Source organism: Coregonus lavaretus, assembly GCF_964263955.1.
Source record: "Coregonus lavaretus genome assembly, chromosome: 34".
NCBI classification, from domain to species: domain Eukaryota; kingdom Metazoa; phylum Chordata; class Actinopteri; order Salmoniformes; family Salmonidae; genus Coregonus; species Coregonus lavaretus.
In genome coordinates, this window is record NC_140021.1 from 14,140,433 (window position 1) to 14,147,691 (window position 7,259).

At 40.8% G+C, this 7,259-nt stretch overlaps 1 pseudogene across 1 annotated transcript in view; it reads right to left on the reverse strand.

Annotated features, from left to right (window-relative positions):
- The window catches only part of LOC311109294 (catenin delta-2-like), a 235,212-nt pseudogene that overhangs the window by 133,081 nt on the left and 94,872 nt on the right, over positions 1–7,259 (reverse strand). Inside the window, exon 3 of the transcript in view lies at positions 2,917–3,062. The product of the transcript in view is annotated as a catenin delta-2-like (transcript). The remainder of the gene's footprint in view (positions 1–2,916; positions 3,063–7,259) is intronic.

Below are 7,259 nucleotides of genomic sequence, written 5' to 3' on the forward strand. Positions count from 1 at the left end.
AGTATTTAGTCAGCCACCAATTGTGCAAGTTCTCCCACTTAAAAAGATGAGAGAGGCCTGTCATTTTCATCATAGGTACACGTCAACTATGACAGACAAATTGAGAAAAAAAATTCCAGAAAATCACATTGTAGGATTTTTTATGAATTTATTTGCAAATTATGGTGGAAAATAAGTATTTGGTCACCTACAAACAAGCAAGATTTCTGGCTCTCACAGACCTGTAACTTCTTCTTTAAGAGGCTCCTCTGTCCTCCACTCGTTACCTGTATTAATGGCACCTGTTTGAACTTGTTATCAGTATAAAAGACACCTGTCCACAACCTCAAACAGTCACACTCCAAACTCCACTATGGTCAAGACCAAAGAGCTGTCAAAGGACACCAGAAACAAAATTGTAGACCTGCACCAGGCTGGGAAGACTGAATCTGCAATAGGTAAGCAGCTTGGTTTGAAGAAATCAACTGTGGGAGCAATTATTAGGAAATGGGAGACATACAAGACCACTGATAATCTCCCTCGATCTGGGGCTCCACGCAAGATCTCACCCCGTGGGGTCAAAATGATCACAAGAACGGTGAGCAAAAATCCCAGAACCACACGGGGGGACCTAGTGAATGACCTGCAGAGAGCTGGGACCAAAGTAACAAAGCCTACCATCAGTAACACACTACTCCGCCAGGGACTCAAATCCTGCATTGCCAGACGTGTCCCCCTGCTTAAGCCAGTACATGTCCAGGCCCGTCTGAAGTTTGCTAGAGTGCATTTGGATGATCCAGAAGAGGATTGGGAGAATGTCATATGGTCAGATGAAACCAAAATATAACTTTTTGGTAAAAACTCAACTCATCGTGTTTGGAGGACAAAGAATGCTGAGTTGCATCCAAAGAACACCATACCTACTGTGAAGCATGGGGGTGGAAACTTCATGCTTTGGGGCTGTTTTTCTGCAAAGGGACCAGGACGACTGATCCGTGTAAAGGAAAGAATGAATGGGGCCATGTATCGTGAGATTTTGAGTGAAAACCTCCTTCCATCAGCAAGGGCATTGAAGATGAAACGTGGCTGGGTCTTTTAGCATGACAATGATCACAAACACACCTCCCGGGCAACGAAGGAGTGGCTTCGTAAGAAGCATTTCAAGGTCCTGGAGTGGCCTAGCCAGTCTCCAGATCTCAACCCCATAGAAAATCTTTGGAGGGAGTTGAAAGTCCGTGTTGCCCAGCGACAGCCCCAAAAAATCACTGCTCTAGAGAAGATCTGCATGGAGGAATGGGCCAAAATACCAGCAACAGTGTGTGAAAACCTTGTGAAGACTTACAGAAAACGTTTGACCTGTGTCATTGCCAACAAGGGGTATATAACAAAGTATTGAGAAACTTTTGTTATTGACCAAATACTTATTTTCCACCATAATTTGCAAATAAATTCATAAAAAATCCTACAATGTGATTTTCTGGAATTTTTTTTCTCATTTTGTCTGTCATAGTTGACATGTACCTATGATGAAAATTACAGGCCTCTCTCATCTTTTTAAGTGGGAGAACTTGCACAATTGGTGGCTGACTAAATACTTTTTTTCCCCACTGTATATATAAAGTATTTGAAAACATTTCTGCATTGTAGAATAATAGTGAAGATATCAAAACTATGAAATAACACATATGGAATCATGTAGTAACCAAAAAAGTGTAAAACAAGTCCAAATTTATGTTGTTTATTTCACTTTTGTTTATTATCTATTTCACTAGCTTTGGCAATGTAAACATATGTTTCACATGCCAATAATGCCCTTTGAATTGAATTGAATTGAGAGAGAAAGAGACAGAGAGAGAGAGAGAGAGAGAGAGAGAGAGAGAGAGAGAGAGAGAGAGAGAGAGCGATGAAGAGAGAGAGGGAGAGAGAGAGCGAACGTGACACAGTGTATGGGGGGAAATCACCTCATCCACCACCAATGTTTCACAGTATTGTAAAGGTATGAGAGAGATAGTATTTCTACAAATGTCTACAAATGCGTGCGAATATGTTTGTGTGTTTCTTTGTGTGTCATGTTGCTCTAACAATGATCACACGCTGAGCAGCCCGTTGCTTCTTTCCGGTCTGACTGGCTGTAATGTACTCTGCTTTGTCCTCTCAAGAGGAAATCACTATGTTACTGGCTCTCCTTGATTGTCCTAGGGAGCTAGCTCACAGAACAACATTAGCCTCCTAGCACAGTCTATCCCTGATCCAGAAAAATAAAGAGGATGTGGCAGCGATTTCAAAGAAACAATGGAGAGGTCTTTTTTCGTTTACTTGCAATTGATTCCCTATTATTGACAATTATAAGGTTTGGTTGAAAAAGTCAATATGGCTGAGTCAGGCTAGCTAGCAGAGGTCTTTGGGAGCCTTCCACTTCTAGGCTTGTGTAAACTTCCTGGTAAGGCCTTGCTGTGGTCTCCCAGTGGCGAGTGGCTGTAGTGCAGACAGCCGCTGTCCACTGTTCTGTGGTGCTGAAATTCAGAATTCCTATTCAGTCGCTGTCCGCTTCAATGGTGCTGAATCTCTGATCACCGCTATTATAGCTTGTTTGTTTATTTTACGTCAGCTGTCTACAGTAAATAGTTTGAATATTTGATAACAACGAACTATGAGGTTACAGAATATTACTGTATAATAAACTCCATATTATGAATTCCTTTTCTTAACCTCAACTCTGTTTTCTTGCAGTTCGGCAGATGAGCAGTTTCGCTGGAACACCCAAGGTAGGCTAAACGTCAAATACTTTACTTTTTAGTAGACGTTTTTATTTATAATCACTGTATTAAAAAAAATGTAATGCAGATTTCCTAAGAATATAACCAGATATCACAGACATGGACGTCATCAAATTTGTGTGACATTGAAAATACACACACTTTATGGAGGTTGTGTCACGAATGTGACCCAGACTAACCTGTTCCCCCTGTTTCCTGTTTCCTGCTTCCTGTCCAGCGGATGGCCAGAAGGATATAGAGGATGAATTGACCACAGGACTGGAGCTGGTCGACTCCTGCATCAGATCCCTGCAGGAGTCCGGAATACTGGACCCACATGAATACAACACAGGAGAACGTAAGGACAGCTCTTATTTTAATATGACAGGGTGTGTTTGTGTGTGTGTTTGTGTGTGCGTGCATCTGTGTGTGTGTGTGTAACGGTCCCACTCTTTCTTTCATCTCTTCCTGAATCTTGATATGTTTCCTCTGGTGCACTTCCCACTAAGAGCTCATTTAGGGACACGGGAGACATAACACATTATTTTGACTTTAATCAAATTTGTAAGACATTTGCATCTCTCTGTCGTCAATGCTACCCCAAAGAGGTTTAGCCATCAGTTTGTATTTACTGAAAGCCATTTGCCCATTTCAGAAATGATATTTTACAAAAGAAACCCAAACCATAGGTTCTGTTTAAGCTTACTGATGCACACACAGGCTTTTTCTTCTGATAGAAGGAGAGTCGTTTCTAAATGTAGTGTATCTCTCCTAATAGTCCTCAAAATGACAGTCATTCCACTGAGAGGCGAGGGGACTATTTAGTTGGAAAGAACAGAACACCCTGGGTTTGGATTTTCCTCTGTCAGTTCAGAATCAGACAACATTATATAATAAAAAAAAAGCCCTTATACAAAACAGCATATACAGGTGTGTGTTTGCGTGTGTGTGTGTGTGTGACATTTCCCCTCCCACTGTGAAGCACAAAGTGCTGTTTGTTTAATAATTCATAGGAACGTAGAGTAGGAGAGGAGATGGGTGGAGGAGAGGAGAGGAGGATGCTGGGAAACTCTACTGCAGATAGTTTTAATCCCACACTACACAGAGACAGTGGAACGATAGAACAGTCCTCTCTCTCATTTTAGCCCAAAACATATTGATGTGTTTGTTGGTATCAGAAGGTAGATCAGGGGGTGAAGGGCGGTTTGCATTCCCAGGCTTACAGCAAAACGAGGGAACATGGAGGGTTTAACTTGTGTAGAGAGGTAGCGCTTCTAAAAAGATGACTCTTAAACCAAAACACAGAGAACCAAGTGTACACTCTTAAGCTGTATTCGAATACCCATACTAACATACTGTATACTACATACTTAATGAGTATATACTACATACTATATACTATTAATTCATTTTAGTATACTGTAAACGAACGCTATCCTTTCAGTTGAGTGTACTGTACTAGCGGTTCGCCTGTCTACCGGAAGTTGATGCTGTTGCTATGCAACTTCTTGCTAGCTTGTTAGCATAACAAATTACTAGCTAGACATCTTACGACTTCATTAACCATGTCCATTGAGAACGCACAATGACTATACCACTTAGCTAAGCTAAGAATGACGTGAATAATCAAGTCAATAAACGTTGGGCAGCTAGTTAGATAGCATATAGTTAATAAACTGGCAAGTTCGATGTACCCTACCGGTCAAAAGTTTTAGAACACCTACTCATGCAAGGGTTTTTCATTATTTTTACTATTTTCTACATTGTAGAATAATAGTGAAGACATCAAAACTATGAAATAACACATATGGAATCATGTAGTAACCAAAAAAGTGTTAAACAAATCAAAATATATTTGAGATTTGAGATCCTTCAAATAGCCACCCTTTGCCTTGATGACAGCTTTGCACGCTCCAAACCATCTCAATTTGGGTTGAGGTCGGGTGATTGTGGAGGCCAGGTCATCTGATGCAGCACTCCATCACTCTCCTTCTTGGTAAAATAGCCGTACACAGCCTGGAGGTGTGTTGGGTCATTGTCCTGTTGAAAAACAAATTATAGTCCCACTAAGCCCAAACCAGATGGGATGGCGTATCGCAGCAGAATGCTGTGGTAGCCATGCTGTTTAAGTGTGCCTTGAATTCTAAATAAATCATAGACAGTGTCACCAGCAAAGCACCCCCACACCATAACACCTCCTTCTCCATGCTTTACGGTGGGAACTACACATGCGGAGATCATCCGTTCACCCACACCGCGTCTCACAAAGACACGGCGGTTGGAACCAAAAATCTCACATTTGGACTCCAGACCAAAGGACAAATTTCCACCAGTTTAATATCCATTGCTCGTGTTTCTTGGCCCAAGCAAGTCTCTTCTTCTTATTGGTGTCCTTTAGTAGTGGTTTATTTGCAGCAATTCGACCATGAAGGCCTGATTCACACAGTCTCCTCTGAACAGTTGATGTTGAGATGTGTCTGTTACTTGAACTCTGTGAAGCATTTATTTGGGCAGCAATTTCTGAGGCTGGTAACTCTAATGAACTTATCCTCTGCAGCAGGGGTGACTCTGGGTCTTCCATTCCTGTGGCGGTCCTCATGTGTGCCAGTTTCATCATTGCGCTTGATGGTTTTTGCAACTGCACTTGAAGAAACTTTAAAAGTTATTGAAATGTTCCATATTGACTAACCTTCATGTCTTAAAGTAATGATGGACTTTAGTTTCTCTTTGCTTATTTGAGCTGTTCTTGCCATTATATGGACTTGGTCTTTTACCAAATAGGGCTATCTTCTGTATACCCCAACTACCTTGCCACAACACAACTGATTGGCTCAAACGCATTAAGGAAAGAAATTCCACAAATTAACTTTTAAGAAGCCACACCTGTTAATTGAAATGCATTCCAGGTGACTACCTCATGAAGCTGGTTGAGAGAATGCCAAGAGTGTGCAAAGCTGTCATCAAGGCAAAGGGTGGCTGTTTGAAGAACCTCAAATATAAAATATATTTTGATTTGTTGAACACTTTTTTGGTTACTACATGATTCCATATGTGTTGTTTCATAGTTTTGATGTCTTCACTATTATTCTACAATGTAGAAAATAGTAAAAATAAAGATAAACCCTTGAATGGCTAGGTGTTCTAAAACGTTTGACCGATAGTGTATTAGTAGCCAACTAACATTAGGTAGCTAGCTAACACATACCGGTACATACAAGCATCTGCTGTAATGATATGCAATGTGGTTCGTAAGGCTAGCGTACCTAACAAATTGTCAGGCAACACAACGTGTAACGTAACTTATTTGAAAAGTCATAAATGTTTTATTACATTGCTCAACATTTTCTTAACATTTGTTTATAATTAGTTAAATTAATGAATATGTACTTTTTTTACTGACATTTGTTACCCGCTCTCGTCGGACTTTGGCTTATTTTCCGCCATTTTGTTCAAATCTGAAAATGTTGTGAAGCCACGCCCATTTTCTGAAGGATTATATTATGGGCCCTAAAAGCACGGAAATTCTGCGAATTTTGGCGAATGTAGTACGACATCCGGGAACTTTGGTCATTCTAACTATATCCATACTATGACCAATAAGCATACTGCATACTCATCACAAATAGTACAGTTAGTGCGGTTAGTATGAGTATTCGAACACAGCTTTAGAAAAGGGTCCCAAAAGGGTTCTTCGGTTGTCCCCATAGGACAGGGATGAGCAACTGTCGGCCCCCCTTTTGAAGGCCCTCGGATCAATGTATTGTATTGTACTCAGTCAGGGTCTCAACTTACTGTTGCAAGTTAGAATAGTAAAAATACACAAGGTGCAATTTTGACATTTGTTTGTGCATCAGCAGTTTTTGTCTATTTATGTCAGTCACTGATAGTCACTCAATTAGCCTATGTCAGCTAAACATTTAGCTGACATAGGTCATAGACCTAACTACCAGTAAGTAAACCCATTGGTAAGTTAGTCCGGGTAATTTTGTTAGTCAGTCTCACTCAGATATCATATTAAAAACTGCTAACATTTCTCTCCACCCTATTGAAAAATGTGTAGAATTGCATGAAATTAGTTATAAAATTGCTAAATATTCTCTACGACCCATGGCAAAATGTGTAGAATTGCACAAAATTAAATCTACATCTCCGTTGTCAAGAGGGGGGCTGCTAAAATGTTTTTCACGTAATGTGGTGGGGGGGTCTGCACATGTGGGTACGCAGACCTGCGTGCAACTGCGGCCCCTCATGATGAGTTCAGATATTTTGTGGCCCCCACCCCCATCAAAGTTGCCCATCCCTGCCATAGGAGAACCATTTTTGGCTCCAGGTAGAACCCTTTTTGGTTCCAGGTAAAATGCTATGGGATTCCATGTAGAACCCTATGTGTAAAAGGTTCTACATGGAACCCAAAGGGGTTGTACCTGGAACCAAATAAGGTTTTTCAAAGGGTTCTCCTATGGGGACAGCCGAAGAACCCATTTAGGTTGTAGATGGCCCCTTTAGTATAGTCCAACATTTTTT